The sequence below is a fragment of the Lemur catta genome, chromosome 11, assembly GCF_020740605.2.
Source record: "Lemur catta isolate mLemCat1 chromosome 11, mLemCat1.pri, whole genome shotgun sequence".
Classification (NCBI taxonomy): domain Eukaryota; kingdom Metazoa; phylum Chordata; class Mammalia; order Primates; family Lemuridae; genus Lemur; species Lemur catta.
The window spans coordinates 81,889,320-81,912,700 of NC_059138.1; the positions used below are offsets into that span (position 1 = coordinate 81,889,320).

The 23,381-nt window shown below is 43.3% G+C and overlaps 1 protein-coding gene across 3 annotated transcripts in view; it reads right to left on the reverse strand.

Moving 5' to 3' along the window:
* ELMO1 (engulfment and cell motility 1) overlaps positions 1 to 23,381 on the reverse strand; it is a 503,740-nt gene that overhangs the window by 469,262 nt on the left and 11,097 nt on the right. Inside the window, exon 1 of one of the 3 annotated variants that reach the window (XM_045564715.1) lies at positions 6,074 to 6,672. The exons of the other annotated variants lie outside the window; for them this stretch is intronic. The gene's annotated coding sequence lies outside the window, so the exon portion shown is untranslated. Of the gene's footprint in view, positions 1 to 6,073; positions 6,673 to 23,381 lie in introns of those variants that run through there. 3 annotated transcript variants of the gene reach the window in all.

Sequence of the window (23,381 nt, forward strand, 5' to 3'; positions counted from 1 at the left end):
TACATTCACTACTCAGCCACTGGTTTCTTCTAGGCTTTCAATATCCACTACAACACTTTATTTTAAAAAGAAATGACTGCAGCAACTATATGTTCTTTCTTTTCCAGGAACAAGTGGTTACAATGGATTGTGGCAGGGATGAAAGTGATAGTGGAGAAAAATTAATCTTTGTGCTTTTCATCATCAAAATTCTTTAAATAAAATTTACTTTCGCTGACTATTGCCCTTTTAAGTGTGGTAAATTAGACAGAGGTAATGTACTATGCTTTTCTAATTTCTCTATTGCATTAAAGGGTCTCTTTTCATGCAAACAGTCTATAGAAATGGCTTTTTGTACAGGGAGGAATCTCAGAAGTATATTGTTGTGTTGAGAAAACTAATATTCATATGACTAATGAGCATATTTTTCCTTATCTGGTTCATAAAAACTTCCCCTTACTTCTGGTAATTATCAGACACTTATGCAAAAGCACATACATTCTCCATTTCTCAAAACTCTGCCTCCCACTCCAGCAGTAACACCATGACGGTGTGAGATTACACAGTCACGGATGGCTTTAGTTTTGATTTCACTGAGAACGGTGGCTCATGTCTTTCACTGCTATAAACACTGCGTTATGGTTCAGTCTGTGTATATTTTTAACTTATATGTGCTTCAAGAGGAGAAAATTCTGTTCAAATCAAAGTACCCTTCCTCACTCTCAACTACCTCCTACCTCTGCTCACAAAAAATAACAACCAAAAAAAAAAAACATTTTGGAAGAACTAATATAATACTAAACATCATACAGTGACACAGCTCAACTACGTATTCAAAATGCAGAAAATAATCCTTATGATTAGAGTACCTTTTGCAAAACTATTTGAAAGCCTTGAACAGGGATGATTTCTTCAAACGAATAAACTGAATTCCAAAAGAAAAGGGAGGGATCCATGGAATAGCTTCCAAACAGCTCTGTTCTTGGGGTCCAACGTGTTTGTGGGTCCCTCCTGGGGCTAAGGGGAGGCTGTGCCCCTCCACCACACCCCAGCCTGAGCTGTTCACTTACACTTTATGTGTCTTATGGAGGAGGCTTCTGTGGTAAGGCATCTTTTGAATAAACTACCAGTTTTTATTTTAAATAACTAACTAGCTTACTAGATAAAGACATTATTAATGCCAGCGTTTACCCATCAAACTTAGGGTGCTAATATAAACACTATGTAGAAACAACTACAGAAAAACCAATGCAACCATTGTTTTTGTTCTGTCATTTTTTTTTCAAGAACAATATTAGTTTTAAAATGTTTGTGCATTTTTTGACACTCCCATTAAAAGTTAATCCTAATGCCCTCTTCCCTTAGACCCCCACCTTAGTGACTCTTTTCTAACATGGAGAATGTGTGGAAAGCGATGCTATGTGATTTCCAAGCCTAGGTCAGAAAAAGGATACTACACCTGTCACCTGATCATCCCTGTCTAGCATTTCACACTTCCACTCTGGGGGAGGCCAGCCGCCATGCCTAGAGGACACTCAAGCAGCCCTGAGAGACTTCCACAGCCAGCAGCAACCCGCCAGCTCCAGCCTTCAGATGACTGCGCCCCCGCCTGACATCTGACTGCCACCCCACGAGACCCTGAGACAGAACCACCAGGCTCACTGCTCCTGGGTTCTTGAACGCTTAGTGTTGGGTCAAGCCACTAACTGTTGGGGTAATTTGTGATACAACAATAAATCACTAATACAAGATGTAACTTGACTGATATATTTTTCTGTTTGGCCAAAGAAGATTATTTACCCTTTTCTTAACACTTCCTCCTCTGAAACTGGTCTTCTCCGTTCCTTGCCCACATACAACTTTCCTCATCTCACCAGGCTTCCTTTCCTTCCTCTAAGGCCCTGGAGCCCCTCCTCCAAGCCTGGCTTCACACGTGGTCTTTTGTGTTGCAGTTACTTGTGTGCCTGTCTGTCTCCCTGACCAGATTGAAAGCCCAGGAAAGGCTGCACTTCTTAAAAAAAAAAAAAAAGTCTCCTTCAACTATGATTCCTCACAAAATGCATTGCACATAGCAGGCAGGCAGTTGATTTACCAAACAAAAGAAGGAAATACCAGTCAGTGCAACATGGCGCAAAAGGCAATCAGCAAATGAACCAAGTGGTCTGAAGCCATTTTTCACTTCTCAGAAGAAATCCCTGTGGCTAAAAACAGCTGTCCGTACAACACGCAAACTATAGCCCTTAGTTCTCATTTTCTTCTTGTGTAAAGCTCCAGCCTGTCATTCAGGAAAACACCCTTCAGTACTTTTCTGAGAAACCGTGCAAGCAGCAAAGTGAAAAGGTAAATGAAGAGAAGTCGATTTGCATCCACTGGAATACTTTAATATCAAAATAATACTGAGTGTAAATATAAATCATACAGCAGTGGATCACCATGGAATTCATTTTCCTGAGAAAATTTTCTTTGATGTTAGCAGCCAACTCTAATATCCTATCAGGTCTATGGGATTGCTAATGGGAAACTGAAATATGCAGATGGTACCTCTCAGTATCCTGCTGGTAAATGTCTCTATGTTTAGAGGTAACTATAGAATATTCATCCAAAATATCCGAGGGGGGAAAAACCACTATACAACATTATGTAGAATATTAATACCTACAGGGTAGAGAACAGAGAGGATTGATATCTACATTAATCTAAATTAGGTGTATCCCCCTCATCACTGGCCACGGTGGACACCTGTTGGCTGCCTCTCCAGCATCCACACGCCCATTCACTCTTCCTAAAAATTACTTTTGTTCTGGCATTCTCTGATCACCACCCCAACAGTTTGCTGGGGGCATTTGCCCCATGGCCAGCTCCAAAGTCCAATCCAGTTTTACAGAGACAAAAAGAAAAAAAAGAAACCAAACCCTAAATGACCTACAGAGTGGCTGAATCAATCTATTAATAATTCGACAGCCCACTATACTTCTAACCTTTTCAGTTATACAAGCCTTTATTGTTTAAGCCAGTCAGCATTCAATTTTCTGTTCCTCCTGCCTGCTACACCAACACACCCCTGGGAAGGTTCATTACAGTGAACCCTACCCTTCCGGAACAAAACAAGAACAAATAAACAAGCAAACACTTGTCAGGAACATTTCAAAAACACTAATACTTCCTTTTTTTTTTTTTTTTTAATTTTTCTCTTGTAGATTGCAATGCACATAGCTTGTGTTTAAAACCTTGAGAAATTCCTGAAGCCAAAAAAACCTATTTTATTTTTTCAACCAATTATCTAAGTTGATTCGACCAGAGTATTATTAATTACACAAAACCAAATAACATCCTACCTTCTGAAACACACACTTTGGGCCATAGTAGTCATCTTGATGGCAATTAAGTCAATTCTCAGTTACCTGCATACGAAGCCTGTGAATTTTTAATTCCATGCTAATTTCTCTTGCAACCTGGAGCCGTGTTGGGATATCTCCCACTGCTTTCGCTACTGCCTGTGCAAATTAGCATGGAGGTTCACCTGAACAAAACAGATTGAGCAAAGCTAATCCGCTGCCCCCAAATTCATCTTATTATACATGAAAATGCAGAGGCCTTTGGAATCACTGAAAAGTTCTGAATTATATCTGCATTTCTGTCCTCAAACACAAAGATGTGCCCGTACCTGCAATATCAAGAGTGTGGGGTTTAGGAGCATTGAATCTACAGCTAGACTACTTGAGTTCAAACCCTGGCTCCATCACTTTTCAAGCTGTGACTCTGGCAAGTTCATTTCCCCAGGCCTCAGTTCTTTATTATATACAAAATGTGAATTATAATAGACAACACTTAAAAGTGTTGCATGATATAAAAATTAAATAATCATAATAATAATCCATCTAAAGAAAGCAGCACAGTGCCCAGCACATAGTAAGTGCACAAAAAATGTTCATTGCTGTGGTTGTAATACCTATAATTAATACTGAAAAGGAAAATAATTAATGCACAAAAAGATGTATCTTGCAAAAGATACATGAGGGCTTCAGGGAAAAGAAACAGGAATTAAAGTAATAATAACTCTCAATACAAAGTAAATGGATCCAACTTAAAGTTAAACATTAATTCTTGATTATCTGCTTTGGGAAGAGGAAAGAAGAGAGTATATTAGAAATAAATATTAATAGTACCTCAACAACTCATAAAACCAATAGCTACAGTACATCTTCAACATGTCTTAGAGTAAAATTCCCAGAACATCAATAGACCCACACACAAATTAAGTTAAAAACTGAAATCTACAATCTGTCTAACAATAGCATTTCAGATTGTCAGTACCACGAAATGAGCAAGCAAATTCAAGACCGTGCTTTCAGATTTGCAACTGACTTGTAACAGAAATAAGTGCACTAACTAGACATAATTCCTTTATTGGGCTTCAATCTAAAGCTAAGCTTTATTTAGGCCTTCAGATTGTAGCACCTACTTGCTAAATCAAATATGCCACCAAAACCGCCCATTTTTGTCCATTGTCAGTAAAACTGACCAAAGTTCCCAAAGAAGAGGCAGGGAGGAAAACTGCAGTTTGACTTGCAGTCAACTCTTAAGTTTTAACTTTATGGATAAAAGAATACATACATATATCCTCCACAGTTATGGAATATAGTTTACAATCTTGGGAATCTCATTCCCATTGAATAATCAGGCCAGCAGAATTAGGTTCAAGTTTCACACCAAGATGACGACACTCCCCAACCTCACTGAACCCCAGAGAGGACCCAGGGCCGCCTCACCCAGGCCCGTGCACACAGACCACGAGGTGAATGGTCCCCCTCGAACTGGGCATCCCACAATCTACATGTATTAGAGGACTATCCTAAAAGGAGGGACACATTTGCCCAGGCCAGCTCAAGGCCTAGGTTCTCTGGAACTTCCCCAGGAGGGTTACCTTGCATTCACTTTAAAGAGCACCATAAGAGATTCTAATCATGCAAATACTCGAACAAAATTAATGCTGACAACCACCTTGGAAGCATAATTTGTGTGCAGGTGAGTCAAAATGTGCTTCGCAGCATCAAAAGGGTTAACCTGCTTTGTCACAGTGTTCACTTTTGTGTGTGGCCTCAATTTCTCTGTGAACTAGCTTGTGAAATCAAAGGACCGGAAGTGACTACCTATAAAAACTAACCCCTGCTGAGCACTTTCTATGAGCCGGGATCCTGTGCCAAGCACAGTCGCATTTAATTCTCACAACAATCCTACGGGAGGGCACCATTATTACCTTCGCTTTACAGCCAAGGAAACTGAGGCACAAAGCATGCTTTGTCGTGCCGGTGGCCACCCCACTGCGGAGAGGATAGGAAGACCAGATCATAGGCAGCTGTTACGGGTTGAAATGTGTCTCCCAGAAAGATAGGTTGAAGTCCTATACTGCTATTTGCAACCGTGACCACACTTGGAAACAGGGTCTTTGCAGTATAATCAAGTTAAAATGAGCTCACTAGGGTGGGTCCTAACCCACTATAACTGGTGTCCTTATAAAAAGAGGAAAACGCCATGCACAGACAGACACAGGGAGATGACAGCCATGTGAAGACAGAGGCAGAGATTGGAATGATGCTGCTCAAGCCAAGGGGCCACCAGAGCTGGAGGAGCCAGGAAGTATCCTCCCCTAGAGCATTCGGGGGCCACCAACACCTTGATTTTGGACTCCTAGCTTCCCCAACTGTGACAAAATAAATTTGCATTGTTCTAAGCCCCTCAGTTTGTCACAATGTGTTAAGGCAGCCCCAGGAAACCGATCCCGCAGCCCAGGCTCCCACCAGCTCCCCTTCCTTGTCTACACTGTCCACTTAACCTGACCTGTCTGTTCAGGGAGAGAATCTGAACTTCCATTCCACATTCCTTTTCTGGACTTGAGATTGCCGCAGGTAGAAAACGCAGCACATTTTGAACAGTCTTTAACAGTATTTTTAAAACAAAATTCAAATAAGAATATTCTACCCGTAAGTATTTGCTAGTTCGGCTCAGTCATCCCTGCTCTCCCGCCTCCACCCCCTACTGCAGCCTGCAACGCCACTGTACTCCAAGCAGTCAGCAACTTCAAAACAGACCAGACCTTCTTTTCAAAGTGCAGTATCTGGTGGCCTGGCCCAGTTCATCCGAATGAGGTAAGGCCCATGGGGACATTCCAGAATCTGGAATTGGATCGGCCCAGGCCCCAAGGGTGAGCAAGTCCTCTGGCAAGGAGAGAGCACTTCGGTAGCTGGGAGAGAGTGTGCTGCGCCAGTGGAACTCTGCGTGGGGTGAACAGCAACACCGCAGGCGTGGGCGCTCAGAGTCAGCTCAGGTAACCTGGCCAGCAGCTACAGGTCAGACCCGGAATAAGAAGTCTTCCAGCAGGGCCGAGCATGGAGATGGCAAATCCAGGTACAGACAGGCAGTCAGAATGCAGGAAGTCTTCATGCAGGAGGTATCAGTTGTCAGGCTGGAGGTGAGAGGCCAACTGCAGCCTCTGCAGTAAAGGGCCAGTAAGGCAGGAGGGGGACCTGGAAGGGCTTCAGGGTGCTGCTGGGGCTGGGATTCTGGCACCGAGAACAAGACTAAGCCAGGTACAGAGCATCAGTCAACCAGGGGAGAAGAGCACCCAGGGCAATCAGGAACTCTCTGATGTTGGGCCCCAGAGTCCTAGGGACTCCACCAGCCACGCTGCTCCCCACCCCCAGGGCTGGGCCTGCAGGGAGGGCGTGGGCAGGGGGAACTGAGACAGCTGCTCAGGAAGTAGGCAGGCTCGACCCAGAACAGGCCAGCTGAAATGCAGAAAGCTTCTCTAGTGAAACAATGCTAGGGTTCCAAGCTCTACTCGAGAACTTCCATGAAAAAAGTAACCTGAATTAATATAGTGAAAATATTTGTTATTAGAAATATAAATAAGAAAACATACTAATTGAGAAGAGAGTTGTATTTTACCTTTGTTATCGAGTGCTTGGTGAACAGCAGAATTAATTAGGGGAACATGAGAAAGAAGACGGAGATTTCTGCATGCTATCTGGAAATGTCAATAAATTCATAGTTTTTTGTGGTTGGATGGGTTTGTTTTGTTTTATCTGTTTTTCATTAAAAATGTAAGATTTTTTTTCATCGTTGTCCTCTCAGGGTTGTTGTAAAGATTAAATACTATTATATGCGACAGCACTTTGGAAACAGTAAAATATTAGGCAAATTCAAGGCTGCAACATCACCATATACATATGGAGGGGTCAGTACTATCATTATTTAAGTAACTGTATACAATTTGCTAGATGCAGAAAACTATAAAAATGAGAATTAAGTTAGGCCATATGAGTATCATCCAGAGATGACTAATGCTAAAATGTCATATCATTTATGTCAGTATTTTTTATTTTACGTATTTTTACATAACTGAAATCATACTATTTCATCTCATGCCATTTTCACTTACATGCATTTCCCCACACACAAAACATTTCATCATCATTTGCAATTGCTGTACTACCCCACTGCATGGAGACATAATTCAGCCATTTACCTGTCATTGGACAATGAGGATGTTTTCACGTTTTCACATACGCCTGATGCAAATCACCCCGGGCTCCTTCCGGAGGCTGAGAGGTAAGACCAAGGAGACGAAGCACAGGAAGAGTCACGGGTCCTCAGCGCCAGCAGCCAAACTGCTTCCCAGCAAGGCTGGGGCAATGTCCTCTCTAAGGGCAGTGCGAGAGTAGCTGTCCTGGCACACCCTCACCAGCACTGAGTGCTCTGGGTGGGCACCACGCAGGGACAGGTTGCGAGTAGAGGAAAAACACATTTTATATTTGGATATCTAGGAGCAGAGATACCTTTACTATAAAGCTAAGCATAGGACAGACCTTGGCTATCACACGGAGCCATGGATGAGCTTCTCATTGGATTGAGCCCTGTCCATTCTTATTCCAAACAAACATTTATTTTTGTACCTAGTTTGGTGCTATTTTCTTAAAGTGGGCGCCATAAAACCCAGATCCACCATTGTCCAGAAGAACATTCAGGGCTGTGGCAGAGAAGATGCTCTGTTTAATAAAGCAACTGCATTTTTCACAAGTGCACACCTAACCTACATTTCCCAGTCTCTCTGCATGTGCCACAACTGTGACTGAGCTCCGGCTAAAGGAAAACAGGCAGAGGATGTGTAGTGTTGACACTTGACCAGTGCTGCACTTTGAAGGGATCAAAATCTACACCCTTATTGTATTAAATTACTGATACTTTGGGATCATTTGTAACAGCATTGGGCACTACATATAAGGACTCAAGCATAAATTTTGTACTTGTGAGCTGCCCAATCTTCATAGCTCTCTTTGGATACCTTGCTAACTTGGCATCTCTCATTCTTTTTTCCAACCAGGCAAGTGAAGCTGATTTGCACCAGGTGTGTATGCACACTTTGTGTCTGATGGGCTTAGATTTCACGGCTGAAAACTCGCCTCTGCCACGTGATATATAGAAGTGAAGCTGGGAACCCTAAGCCACATCTTCCTTTTAAAAGCACACTCTGAACAGCAGAGGCTTAGCTTTTCCTAATGAGGAGACCAGTGAGTGGCAGAGTTACACAATTTCCACCGAACACCGTAGAATTCTGAGTTTTCTGCAAAGTAGCACAGATGTTCACATCTAACAACAGCCAGAAGCCTCTGCCAACACATCAGCCCATTTCAAGAGAAAAACAGACACAAATACCAAATAGATGCCAAGTTCACTCTCAAATAGCTTTTTTCCCTATTTTCTTATTTCATCCATCTTTATCCTCTTTCCACCTTGCCCACCACATATTTTCTCCTCTCCAGGCACTCACCCATTTCACAGTAATCAGCTAGGAGTGCTCAAAATTGCTTGCACCCTTCAGAAAACTGCTCTATATCCAACAACTTCCTCAAGCACCTTATCAGAATATCATGGTTCCTTTGGGTTGCAATTAATGTTCTCACCCCAGGTGCTATAAATCTTTCCATGTGAAGACGGTCCTCCCAGTATCAACGCTAAGAACACTCAAGCCCGAAGATCCTCAAATATAATCAAAACTTCTAAACTCCAGCCAGCACTGTTTTGGAGCAAGCACCTCAATTCAACCCTGGCTTCTTTAGGGTTGAATATGTAGCAAACGGAGGAAGCTGCAAAAGGAAAAAGTGAGAAATTGAAGGTTTTAGCAACACTGGAGATTGCAATGGATTTTTCTGAATGTTCTTCCAACAGACAGGGATAAAAACAGTCATGTATTATAAACTTCGGCAGGAGGAAGCTGGCCAGAAGGGTTAACCGTTTTCATTGGCCAAAATTGGCCTCTATGCTCAGAGTTTATAAATGCAGAGGGATTTAAATTTAAACATAAAGATCTGGAGCCAAAAGTAATAGGCAGTGGTGTTTCTGACCTGAGTGGGACCATGGAGCTGACCTACCCTTCCAAAATGCAGACAAGGGGTGCCTCTGTCCCCATACAAACGATGACCTTTAAAGAATGCAGTTCCCAATCCAATTACATTGTGCAACTGCGATATTTGCGGGCCTCATCTGACTGGTTAGCTCTAACGCTTAGAACATCTGGCTAACAAGATTAAAACCAATCTCAGCATAAGAAAATTAGCTTTTCTCTATTTTAACACCGCAGACTCATCCTCATCCCGATTTGAAACAGCTTCACAAAGCAAGCAAACAGTATTTATTGATCACTGATTACAAGTACAGCATCCAGAGAAATACATTCAATGAGGAAACCACATTATTCCTAAAAGTCTTTTCCAGCCCTGAAAGAGTCTTATTTCTGTGACTTTAGACAAAGAATTTACATTTTTCTGGCCAAGAGGCTGGATGTTATTGGCTTAATTCATCAGGTTACCCGCCCCCCCAAAAAATATGTGTTTTGCTTTGGCCTAAGGGACCTGATACAAGTCACAATATACCCGTAGCATTAATAGAGAAGCTTATGTGGTTTTCCTGCTTCTCTTAGAGGATTCAGCTGTTGGTAGGAATATACAACACTTTTAGGGAATTTTGTTTAGTCAGGAAGCAACTGGCTTTCATAATGTTAAATGTTTTGGTGTTTAAAATGTTTTAACAGGTGTACAAGTAGATAGAAGAAGTAGGTAACACTTGCCTTCCTGTGTAGGAAAAGGGTTTTAAAATTTGTTAAATAATTATAAAAGTTCCAAAATATGTTCTAGATGCTGCAAGACTTCTTTAGAAATTAAAAAATCAGACAAGCATGATACCACACTAAATGAAGTCATGAAGTCTGAAGGCCTCTCCAAAGGGCATTTCAGACTATCTGGATTTGGTGAAGACTATTTATAATAGATACTTTTTTAATTTTTTGAGACAGGGTCTTGATCTGTCACCCTGGCTAGAGTGCATGGCGTCACCATAGCACACTACAACCTCAAACTCCTGAGCTCAACTGATACTCCTGCCTCAGCCTCCCCAGTAGCTAAGACTACAGGTGTGAACCACCACACCTGGCTAGTTTTTCTATTTCTGGTAGAGACGAGGTCTCGCTCTTGCTCAGGCCGGTCTCAAACTCCTGGCTTTGAGTGATCCTCCTGTCTCGGCTTCCTAAAGTGCTAGGATTACAGGCATGAGCCACTGCACCCGGCCACTTTTTGGCTTATAGTTCATAATAAAAGCTCATTTACTGGACACTCCCCATGTGCCAGGCCTGTTCAGCACTGCGAAGCAAAGTCTAGAGTTCTTTATTATTACCCCCACTTTATAGATGAGGAAATTAAGATTCAAAAATATTACATAACTTGTTTAAATTTTCATGTGTAATAGATTGAGAAGGTGAGATTCAGGCCTGGCTTTTTCAGGCTCCAGGTCCCAAGCTCTTTGCCTGGCACCAATGTCTTTCACGTTACAGGTCACTTCCTAGGTCACTTCCTAGAACACGTAAGGAAATAAACTCCACCATTTCCCTTCAGTAACATATGCTATCATTTCATCAGACAGTAAACCACAGATACAATTAAGCCTGTGTCTCTCGACCTAACCTATACAAGCCCTGCTCTCACTTCTGAAGCTAAATAAAACTCACAGCTTTCCATTTTTGTTTTTCAAACACCTATTCTTGTTCCAAAGCTTTTTAATATAAGTATTTCTTTGCCCCTTTTCCAACAAATATAAATGTCTGATTTTGCTGTGATCCATAAAGCAATGCAGAGTGAAATAACAATGTCTTCTCAGGGAAATGCCCTCTTGGGGAAAGCTAGGTTTCCACAAGAAACCTAGTAATGAATTTGACAAATGGTGTCAGATTCATTTCCCTTTCTCCTAAGGGCCCTCTACCAGAGAGGCTGCGTTTCTAATCACTAAAATACCCCATCTCTGAAGCCGATGATACCCTTCCTTTAAATTAAATGATCTGCTCTCAATGAAGTGAGGATGAGAACTTGCTGAGGGCTATGCTGGATGGTAATCCTAGGATCTCATGAGTCAGGGCCTTTCTGAAGCAGGGGGTCCCTGTGGAATGCAGACCATGGTCCAGGGGGGCACAAGCCCCCTTCCCAGGACAATGCAAACTGTGAAGGGCCGGGAGCATGCCAGTGCTACTTCATCATTTCCTCTGTAGCAAAGTGGTCTTCCTCGTTAGCTACAAATTCCTTAGAGAAAAAGATACGCAAGTAGAAAAGACATTTGCTTTGTTGACCCTCCTTATCTTCCCTGCTAACATTGACCATCTGGGCGGCTCAGAACCTCTAGTCCAATAGACTCAGAGACCCCTCATAATGTAATCACATTAGCCATTTTTTTTTCATGCTTGAATCATATAACTCAAAAGCTATGATCCTTTCATTAGTCCTTCTTGGCATTCACAGGCAGAGACTTAAAATGTCACGGTATACTATATAGTTCAGAAAACTGCTGGCAAGACAGATTGCCCAATACCCATGGGCAGTTCTCCCTAATTCAACTCATGAAGGACTGACTATCTAATAAGATTCTGGATCCCGGCCGGGCGCGGTGGCTCACGCCTGTAATCCTAGCACTCTGGGAGGCGGAGGCGGGTGGATCGCTCGAGGTCAGGAGTTCGAGACCAGCCTGAGCAAGAGTGAGACCCTGTCTCTACTAAAAATAGAAAGAAATGATCTGGCCAACTAAAAATATATATAGAAAAAATTAGCCAGGCATGGTGGCGCATGCTTGTCGTCCCAGCTACTTGGGAGGCTGAGGCAGTAGGATTGCTTGAGCCCAGGCCCAGGAGTTTGAGGTTGCTGTGAGCTAGGCTGACACCACAGCACTCACTCTAGCCCGGGCAACGGACAGAGACTCTGTCTCAAAAAAAAAAAAAAAAGATTCTGGATCCCACCCCTGTTGTATCTGAACAAACTATACACTCCTCAAGAATCTGTCAATATTAGCAATTTGGGCAGGGCCTGAAGAGATTCTGCCACATTAGCAACATGGCCAAAAGCCTAGGAATCAAAAAATGCATGTGATCTGAAAATTCTCGCCAATGACACAACTTAGCAATGCTGAGAAACCTATAAAGATGATTTTCAAACATTACTCATTCCATAAATCATCTGTCCCCTAACGAGCTTCTAAGGTCAGTGCTGTTCAAAACTGGGCTTTGTAACAGGGACAACCAATAGACCTACTTCAATCGGGGGACCTCTTAGAATATGTTGTTTTCAACTTGCCAAAGAGTAGTACACACCAAAACTAACAGCAGTTATTATTGTTATTACTTTTAAAATGGACTGTTTTGTAATGGGATGGGAAAGACTCCAAATCATCATCTCCTTCAACGGATATTTAATAAAGCTGTGTTGCTGCTACCCTGTACCAGCAACTGGGAAAACAAAGATAAAAGATGATAAAGTCATGCCCTCTGTCTTAAGAAAACCCATGCTAGGATTTCCCATCTTCACAGATTTACTGTTTTCTTAGTCAATTCAGTCAATTGTTTTCTTAGCCTTTGTTAGAGGCTGCTCTAACAAAGTACCGTAGACTTGGTGGCTTATAAATGACAGAAATTTGTTTCTCACGGTCCTGGTGGCTGGAAGTCTGAGATCAAAGTGCCAGCAGGGTCGGGTGCTGGTGAGGGCCCCACAAAGAGGGCTATAGAACTCTCTGGGGTCCCTCTTATTAGGGCCTAATCACCTCCCAAATGCCCCACCTCCTAATACCATCATATTGGTGGTTAGGATTTCAACATATGAATTTGGGGTGGGGACAAACATTCAGTCCCTTGGATTGTTATCTAAAATCACTGATATGCCTTCTTACATTTTTATTTGTCTATTTGTTCACTGCTGTACCCCAGTTCCCAGAATGCCTGGCGTATGGGAGATGCTGTATGTATATCCGTGTAAGGAATGAATTAATCAATTAATGACACAAACTCTGCCAACAACTAGTTCTGAATTTGGCCAATTCATCGTGGACCTCAGATTTCTCATGTGTAAAATGGTTAATAAGATTAGATTAGGTCTCAAAATGGGTGCTCCACAGAATACTGGCTCTGCAAAATCCAACAGGTTTTATTGGAGAAAAAAGGCAACTTGTGGTTAAACAAGTTTGCAAACTATCAATATTACAGAAGAAAAGATTTCTTGTCTGGTCCAAAGGTAGTAAGTCATTTCACTTGATTGTTCACAGTCAGTTACAGATTGAACTCCTTGTTCTACTACTTCTGCCCTTATCACTACTGCACTGGACTAGTCTTAAAAAAAAAAAAAAAAGATTTCTGACTGCAGTCTTCTCAATCTTTGACATGTTTACATACAAAGTGTTTCCCGGAGGATGTCCCCTGCAGAGTCCCCGAAGCCAGTGAGGCTACACACCCATCATTCCCAGGAGTCTCCAGAACAAGTCTTTGGGTCCCTGGTGCCTGGTGCATGTTTTAAGCTCTCAACAAATATTTGTTCCAAGGCCTTTCTAATCTCCTAACAAAAGGATCCATTCTTCAAGCGTTTTTTGATGTTAACTACTCTCATCTAGCTGAGATCCACGGAGGTGTGCTCCATCTTTCCTCCACTGAACTCGGCCTCTTTCTAACCTTAGGCAAGTTACTCACTCTCTCTAACTTTGAGTTTTCTTATCTCTATTTCTTATTTCTAAAATAGAATACTAATAGTAGCTAATTCAAAGGACCCTGCATTGTTCAGAGTAAGCACTCCATAAAGATCAGCAATGCTTGTTATTATTCACAGACATAGGAGCACTTTGGATTCCAGTCTCAAGGTCACCGCTGGCTAGACTTTGGCAAGTCAGTCCCAGTTGAGCCTCAGCAGTGGCACAGGCAAAACCCAGGCTTTGGCTGACACCAGTGTTTCCCAAACTCTAGCGCTCCAAAGACCATTTCCTAGACCTACTATACTTAATATTGTTCTTAAAATTATTGCACCTTAGTCTCAGCCTAAGCAAGAGAATCTGTGCAATCATAGGTTCAATGTGCTTGTTATACTTTTTCTATGACACGTGAAAATGAATTAAGAATTATTTAACTAGGCCGGGCACGGAGGCTCACGCCTGTAATCCTAGCCCTCTGGGAGGCCGAGGCGGGTGGATCGCTCGAGGTCAGGAGTTCGAGACCAGCCTGAGCGAGACCCCATCTCTACTAAAAATAGAAAGAAATTATCTGGCCAACTGAAAATATATATATAGAAAAAATTAGCCGGGCATGGTGGTGCATGCCTGTAGTCCCAGCTACTCAGGAGGCTGAGGCAGTAGGATCGCTTAAGCCCAGGAGTTTGAGGTTGCTGTGAGCTAGGCTGACGCCACGGCACTCACTCTAGCCTGGGCAACAAAGTGAGATTCTGTCTCAAAAAAAAAAAAAAAAAAAAGAATTATTTAACTATTTCTTAAAAGCCAGCGCTAATAACTAACTCATTTTCGATGCCATACTGAGAAACACTAACTCAGGATCTCCATCCAAGATCCTATCACTAAAAGGATTCTGAAAAGTCACAAACTAACCTTTGCAAACACTAACCTGACCCCCGTAAAGCTGCAGAGTGGCTCAGACCACCAAGGAGGTCCTCTTTAGAAATTAGATTCAAATCACTTACCATCTGAACCTCAGAGATGACAAAGGGCACAGAGTTGACTCTGTGGCTTTCCAAAGTAAGAATGACATCGGTTTACAGAATAAAATGACATCTCTGTGATGTGCTTAGCTGAGAGGTGGGGAGGCATTTTTTAAGGTATGTTTTGGGCTAAGACTTTCTCAAGTTCTAAAACTAAAATTCACTAAAAAGCCCCTGCTCCCCCTCCAAAAAAAAAGTACATGTTGTAGAACCCTGTCACCTCAGCCTGGGTCAGCAGCGACCCACACTGAAATTTGATACAGCTCACTCCATTCACACATCACCTTCCTCAGATGCCAGCAAAACCAAAGCCACTATCAGATAGTAAAAAACCATAACACTTATTTTAGACTAGTCATTAAAAAAATGACTGAGGATGATATTATGCAAACATTTTATGGACCCCAAACATTAAGCCCTTTCATGAGTAAAAATGAGTGTAAGTGGTAGTCAATAATATAGTTATCTTTGCTTTTAGCTGCAATTATTCTAAGGCCCTTTTCATAGCTGTTGCTTATTCATTTCTAAGCTATAGCAAATTGTAGTTAGAGGAGATGGGAACTGACAGTTCATTTCTTCTGTGAATGGCAAGCTGTCCCATTTCTTCCAGGCCTGCGACTCCGCCTTTAGGGCACATCCACCATAAGCAGGGAAATCCTGCTAAAAAGAGAGAGATAAACACAACAGTGCCCAGGCCCAGGTCTGCCGGCTTGGAGGCCTTGGGTCCTCCAGCACAGTGCCCCACGCCTCCATGCATTCTTTCTCCTAATCAAAAGTGGAGAAAAATAAGTTTTCCCCATAGGTACCCCAAAGGCATTTTATCAACACAAAGGATGCATGTTGGGGAAGTGTGTGTGTGTGTGTGTGTCTTGGAGAACAGAGACAGTTGGTTTCATTTGAAAGGAATTAATATTCCAAGTCTTATTAATATCATAAACCTCATCCTCTTAGGACACACATCCCAGGGAAAAGAGAACTGGGTCAAAGACACAAAGCAGTCCATAAAAAATAAAATATTTTTGAAGCTAAAATAGCACCTAAGAAAAAAACCTGAGTGATCACTTTTGGCACCTAGAAAATGGTACAGCCTGTCCCTAAATATTAAAATTGTATGAATATAAAAATAACTCTTAAGAGGAGCTTTCAGAACTCGAGCTAATGAATCCAGTGATGTCGCTGCCTAGCAGTCTCGACTAAATGGAATATTGGACTCCAGATGGGGATTGGGCAGAACCAGTTAACCAAAGTGTGCATGTGTAGAGACCAGTCACATCTGTGTCACCCGAACGACAAACAGGAACCAGAACCTTGTGATGACATCTCCTTTCATATCGCTCGTTCTTTTCCAAGTCAACATGTAGCCAAAAGATCAGAAAAATCAAAGGAAAAGGCACATTCGAAAGACCCTTAGGAAATATTTTTCACCCTTCATGTTTTCAAAAACTCAAAGGCTCAACAGATGAAAGAAGAGCAATACACAAATGAATCGCTGCTCAGAAGATGAGCGCTTTACCCTTTAATTAACATTCTGTCCTTAATCCAAAAGCAGAAGTAAAACATAAGATGTACAGTGCTTACGCACCTCTTATGGGGAAGTGTTACCTTTCTTCCTCAGGCTTTCTCTATTTTCATCAAAATGTGTTTAAATTTAAAGATCCAGTCTTGGCAGCGTGTGTAGCTCAGTGATGCAGATAGTGTGGGATGGTGCCACCAGGAACTCTGAGTGGGAGAACCAGGAAATCAACTTCCCTTTTCTCAGTGCTACTCCACTCCATCCAGAGGAGATATGGGCACACACACCGTGGGTCGTCTTTTTCAACTGAGCCAGGAAGGAGGTATAGATGGGGGAATGTCAAATAATATTTTGGAAGGATTTGCAAAACACCTGGGTTTAAACCGTCGGCATCCAACTTTCCTTCTCCCCCACTTACTTCCCTCAGTGATTCCACATCCACCCTGGGGGGCCCCAGGCTAAGGGATGGAAGAGAGTTACCTCTGTAGCAGCCACAGATTCAGAAGGAGCAGGCTGACACTAGATGAAGCATCTTGATGAGCAACCAAATACGGTGGAGTGATTGACCATAGTTGGAAATATCTCTTAAATCTTTCCTAGAGGTGGGAACAGGCAGGGAAAAGGGCTGATCTTCAGTTTCACCACTCTCTCATCGGTCAGCTTCAAAAGCCCCCAGTTGGGCACATTCTACATGCAGGCAGAGGGCAGAGCACAGAGGATGCAAAGGTGACGGGTTATGGTACCATCACGACACTCAGGTGCTCCCGGGCCAGCAGGCGAGATGGAAAAGTGAACAAGCACAAACCAATATATTTTGTTTTTCTTTTTCTTTTTGTTTTTCTTTTTTGCACAGAGACATGAACCCATCGTCTATGGAGGGCTGCTCGGTTAAGAGGCCACGAAGCTCTTTCTGAAGGGGACATTTCAGATGACAGCAGGCTGTAAAGGATAAGGATTAGAGCTACAGGGAGGAAGAAGAACCTACAAGTCGTACAATTACCAAAGGGGGAGTCACAAAGGGGGCTTCATACCACAATTACCTGGGGCAGGAAGTCTTTGCATAAATACAGATTTTAAGAACTTATCCCAGTACCAAAATTTCTGATACTGAGATCCCAGATTCTAATTTTTCAGGCTGCTTAGATGATTCTAAAATAGCTGACTGACCCACAGATTTTTGCTTGGGATCTACTGATCCCTCAACATTTACAGGCAAGAAAATTCGGGCCATGAAGGGGGTCACAGATTACAGTTAGTGTCAGCCCTGAGACTAGGCCCCTGGCCTCTTGATCTCGAATTCAGTGCCTGGACCACCAGTTCCCAAAGAGCTCTGACAGCTCTTCCCTGGAGCACGTCATTGGCCAATAGCACCCAGGCCTCCCTGCCATCTTCTATGTCCCCTACCTGGGTTTCTGCCTGCAGGGGAGTGGCAGCCACAGCGCATTACAGCGGCATCCTCCATCACTGCCTCCTCCTCCCCTGGAGAGGGCAAAGGCTCTCCCTATGTATCACCACTTCCCGGGCATCAGGTACTCAAATGAGTTCATGAATGGAGTCCACAAAGGGGGCCCACAAAAGGCAATCCTCAGAGCACCAGGGAAGCACAAAGAAAGGTCACCTTTCGCAGACAGACCTTATTGTCTCTACACACAGAAACACAGAAGGCCCAAGAATCAAAGTCAGGTGCTGCAAAACACAGCAAACTTAAAATTTAAGTCATTGCAAAGAACAGAAAATGCTGTGAAAATTTTTTGTAGGCATAATTCGTTCAAATGAAATGGCTTTTTTCTTCTACAGAAGTTAAAATCCAGCCTGTGTTTCAGATTGTCAGCACACCTGAAGGGCACAGGAAGCCAGTCAGGAGCGACACGCACTGTGAGCTCCCTGGTGACTCCTGACTCTACCTCTTCCAACCAACCATGGCCTTGACCACACAGCTCTAGAGGAGAAGTTCAAAAAGCACCTAGTGCACACCTGCTGAGGCCAAAGAACTCTGCTGTTCATTGATTACATTTTTCATTTTATCTTGACCACCACACATGGACGTCATTTCTGTTTATACAAGATGAAACAGAGGCTATAAGAACTTAATAAATTTACCTCGAGTCACACAGCAAGTAAACGGTAACTAATTTCAACCTGGATCTGAGTAGGCAGCATGGGGACGTGCGTAAGGGGGCAGGCAGGGTCACCCTCAGCAAAGGCGAGGACCCCGATGAAGCCCTTTCTGGTGTGGCAGTTACCGAAATGAACAGAGTCAATGCAGCAGTCAGAACAGTCTGACCTGCACGGCCTACGGTGTTGGCTGGTTGATTATGGTGTTTCTAGAAGTGAAAAAGATGGGAAGCCTACTAATTTCATACACTGGGGAAGGAAGGAGGAGTTTGGTTATTATACTTAGGGAGAAAGGGGCTCTGGAAGGTATGAGAAGGTGGCTCCAAAGGCTGACTATGCTCCACTTCCAGAGAGCGCTAAGAACACTTAAGTCGGGTTTACTGTGTGTGTACTGTTTGCCTCGAAAGAAATGGGCTCAGCTCTGCGCTCGGACTTCAGGATAAATTGTTCCAGCAATGAAGAGCCAAGACACTATCCAGTTTCAATTACCAGCTGAAACCCCTGATAGCTGCTAGAAAAATAATATGCAGTTACAGCCTAGAAACATAAATTGTCAAGGCCACGGTGCTCTCAGAATGTAATAAATGAAGTGTGGGTAACCACACATGTGGTAAAATGCCAACCCCCGGTGTGTGTCACGGATGCCTGGTGACCCACAGGAGCTGGAGAGGAAGGGAGGAAGGAAGGAACGGACTCTACAAATTCAGCACTGGTTGAACTGTGGGCAAAGGGACGAAAGACCCAGAAATGTTCTATACGTTCTTCCAAGTTAAGGTCTTCTAATGCCCATGTCCCTCAGGCTCTTCAGTGACAAGGAGAGAATTATAATTAGACAAGCAGGTAATGAATACTTCTGCATACAGTAGTACAATGACAAAATGTTGGTTTCCTCCTCTGGAAAGTTCATCACATCTAGAATGGACTAGAACATCCAGAATGGACTGGGACACACAGCGGAATGACACTAAAGCAGAAACCAGTGCCTCCCTGGGGTCAGGGCATGGCACAGCCAATGCCGTGTGCTTCCCCACCCCTGCCACCATTCTGGTCCACACCCAGACGCTCCTCAATCAATGACCTCAGCCAGGGCCAGGCTCCAGCAAAATCGGGGACAGAAACAGTTATATGTCAGGCATCCCAGAACAGAGTGTCTCTGGGGCCCTAACTCAAGGACGAAGAAGCCATTTTAAAGGATTGTGGAAAGGAAGCGGTGCTCACATACATGGACAGTAATAATGCTTCTCTCTGCAGACATTCACTGAATACCTCCCATGGCTCAGCGTGGGAACACCTGCCTTAAGCCCTCCAGCCTACTCAGGGAAAAAGACACGAAACAGAGTAGAAAACTGCACAATCAACACCAGCATAGGGAAGGACTTCATGTGTGCAGGAAGCAAACGCTCCCTGGAAGTCACGGAAGGTTCCCACAGCAGGTGACCACCCATTTGCATCACGTGGACCAGGCACTTCGCTGACAGAGGAAGCCAGGTCCCTCCGTCTTCTGGCCCGCCAAACCGCCTGCTGCCTTTCATGCGACTTCTTTTCTGCCTGACATTTGCCCTGAATGTTCATTTCAACTTGATTTCACCTGAGTGGGCTGTTACACTCACTTGCTGGGGAACAGAGATGAGGCCAACTTCTCCCTTGTCACCGGCTTCGGTGCAGAATTTGAAGATGGGCATCAGGGAATGCGGGGGTCTAAAGGAGAGGACCCCCAAAACTAATTCTCCCAGTGTCCCTGAGTCTTTACATCTCTATAGACAATTCCCTATGGTGGCAGGCATGGACTGGTCTCTCCCCTGTATCACAAGCCCTGTCTCCTGCTGCAAGGAGCAAAATAAGCCGAATCCACAGAGGGGCTTCTCATCTCCCCTCCGCACCAGGCCAGGCTAGCCCCCCGCTGCCTAGCCCCTCAGAACCTCATACATACTTACAGACAAAGATTCTCTTTAAACGGTGACAAAATGAAAAGTAAAATATCAGAGACACAAAGAGAGTGAGTCACAGACCTGAGAAAACAGCTGCATATGAAAGGATTAGACAATATATTTGAAGAAATTCAAAGGATTTAGAATCCATTTCAGGTGCACTGGAAGAAAATCCCTCCAGTATTGGGAGAACAGGTCGAGGTTAAAACCTGGGCAATAAAGAGGTTCCATCCTCTTCTGGCTGTGTGATAAGGTTTTACCTTGAGGTTTATAATCTCTTTTCACCCCTTAACCATTTTCTAGGATGATGCATCTAGAAAGAAGAGAAAAGTGAAGTCCGGGGCCACTTGCATCAGAATCACCTGAGGAGGGACTTGTTAAAATGCAGTTTCCTGGGTCCCTAGTGATTCTTAGGCATTTTGAAGGCTGACGACCACAGAACCTGGTACTTCGTCATTCCTAAGTGGTTGCAGTACCCATGCTAAATCACTCGTTTAAACTGCTGTTTAAAATTTAAAGAAGACACTACAGGCTAAATTGATTCTTTTAGAAATTGTTAGATTCCAAAAGTAGTGATAGCGCAGGCACATTGTGACCAATTTTAAAGGATGTAAAATTTACCCAGGGAAGCCAGGAAGACCTTTTCGAAGCATAAATCTGATCTAGTCATTCCCTTGGGTAAAACACTTCAATGACTTCCCACTGCTCTACTGATAAAGGCGTAGACATGTGGTTCCCATCAGCCTCCCCCCCAGCCTCACCCAGGGCTGGAGAGCTCCCTGCTCCAGGCACTCTGGCCTTCAGTTCCTGCAACATCCAAGGTCAGCCCTTCACATACTAGGTGTCTGCCCCCAGTATTATCCTTTCGCCCTCTTTCAAGACCCCTCTGACTACTAATCCCCCTGCTGCGGGCCCTCCTAGCACCAGCACCTTCCACTACAGCCCTTAGCACTGTTTAAACATCACATTTATATTTGTGTTCCTTGATTAATTCACATTTCCTCCACTGTGTATAAGCAGCCCATCAACAACAGGTCTATTTTTTTTTCCTAGGAAAAAGATCTGTTTTCTTCTAGGAAGGAGGCTCACCATTGTTTAGGGATCACCTAGGACAGCGGTCCCAACCTTTTTGGCACCAGGGACCGGTTTCATGGAAGACAATTTTCCCACGGACCTGGGGCCAGAGGCAGGGTGTGGTGAGTGATGGGGAGCAGCTATAAATACAGATGAAGCTTCACCTGCCCACTGATCACCTCCTGCTGTGTGGCCCGGGTCCTAACAGGCCACAGACTGGTACCGGTTCACGGCCAGGGGGTTGGGATGGCAGATCTAGCATAATACACGGTACACGCTCAATAAATATTTGTGAAGGAACAAATGAATTAAAGAGTAGTTCCAAATCAAACACTGGAGGCAAATTCAGACTCACAGCAGCAATTAGGAATTTAAAATACACCCTGATCCCTCTCCTGAAAGTTAAAGGCAGCAGCCAGCAAATGAGGACTGAAGTCCTACAGTACTTTCCCCTTCCCCGCACATGATCCCAAATACCATCTTTTGTGCTTATCCGCTTCAAACGGATGGGCCCAACTCTTCATCATACAATTTCTAGATTTTGAAAGACAAGAGAAATTCAACATGAAAACTCCTATTATGCCATTTCTCTGGGCCTTACTCTTATCTGGTTATGAAAAATTACCCTTAGGGTAACCTATTTGTTGTCTGAAAGACTATGTTGAAATAAAAACAAACCTAGGATTTTCACATCTTAAATTTCCGTACACCCTCACGTGTCTTATTCCCAGGGCCAGGCACTGAGTCTCAGCCTGTTTCATCACGCACTTTCATATGCTAGAATCGTTCACGGCACATTTGAAAAGATTCAACATGGCCCCAGGCAAGTCAGCAATAATCAAATTCCAATGCCCCCCACAGTGGGACGATGTTTCATGGGGTACAATGAAGGAAGAGCCATCATGCCCTCTCCTTTCTGCCACCTTGCGGGCAGTGGCCACAGCTGGGGTTACGGTTTGTGCCCTGACTGTGATCAGGGCACACACACCTGAGGCCGCAAATCATTCCCCATCCTTCACCAAGGAGCATCAATTTGAGAAATTTATTTTTTCTTCAGTCAAAGCTATTACATGGTATCGTTGTATTGAGCGGGTCGTGGTGAAGGATGCACCTTTTCTATATATTCTATATATTCTGAATTCCCTCATCTGTAAAATGGGTACAAGGTAAGTAAATATGTTTGAAATCACTTTTAAATGGCTAGACATTTTGGTATGATTATAATTCTCCAGCGATTTACTTTAAATTTGTATTTCATTATCGAAACCTTGTTATGGGTCTTTAAACATAGATTTAACATTGGAGTCTATTTAAATGTACACACCAATCCTGATATATAGGAAGGATGCATGCTACACACAGGACATTGTAGTGACTGAACAATCTACATTTATCACCCTCCTTGGTAAAAGAAAAGAAAGTGCCTGGAAATTTTATACACTGAAGACAGGGTGCATGTGTCAGGTCCAATCAAGATCTGCATACAGTGTTTAGGTAAGTGACTTTTCATGACTACAGTAATGGGAATGCGGGACGGAGACCAAAGGATATTACTTCCTAAGCACAAGTTTGGAGAAGGAGTTTCCATTTTGCACATTGCTCTCTCACACCCACACCTCTGCCCTTTGCATTTTAGTGTCTAGACTGAAGTTTCTCTTTTTTCAGCCCACTCCATAAAAGCCATTACTGAGTGACTGTTTAATGGGCACAAGAGCTACT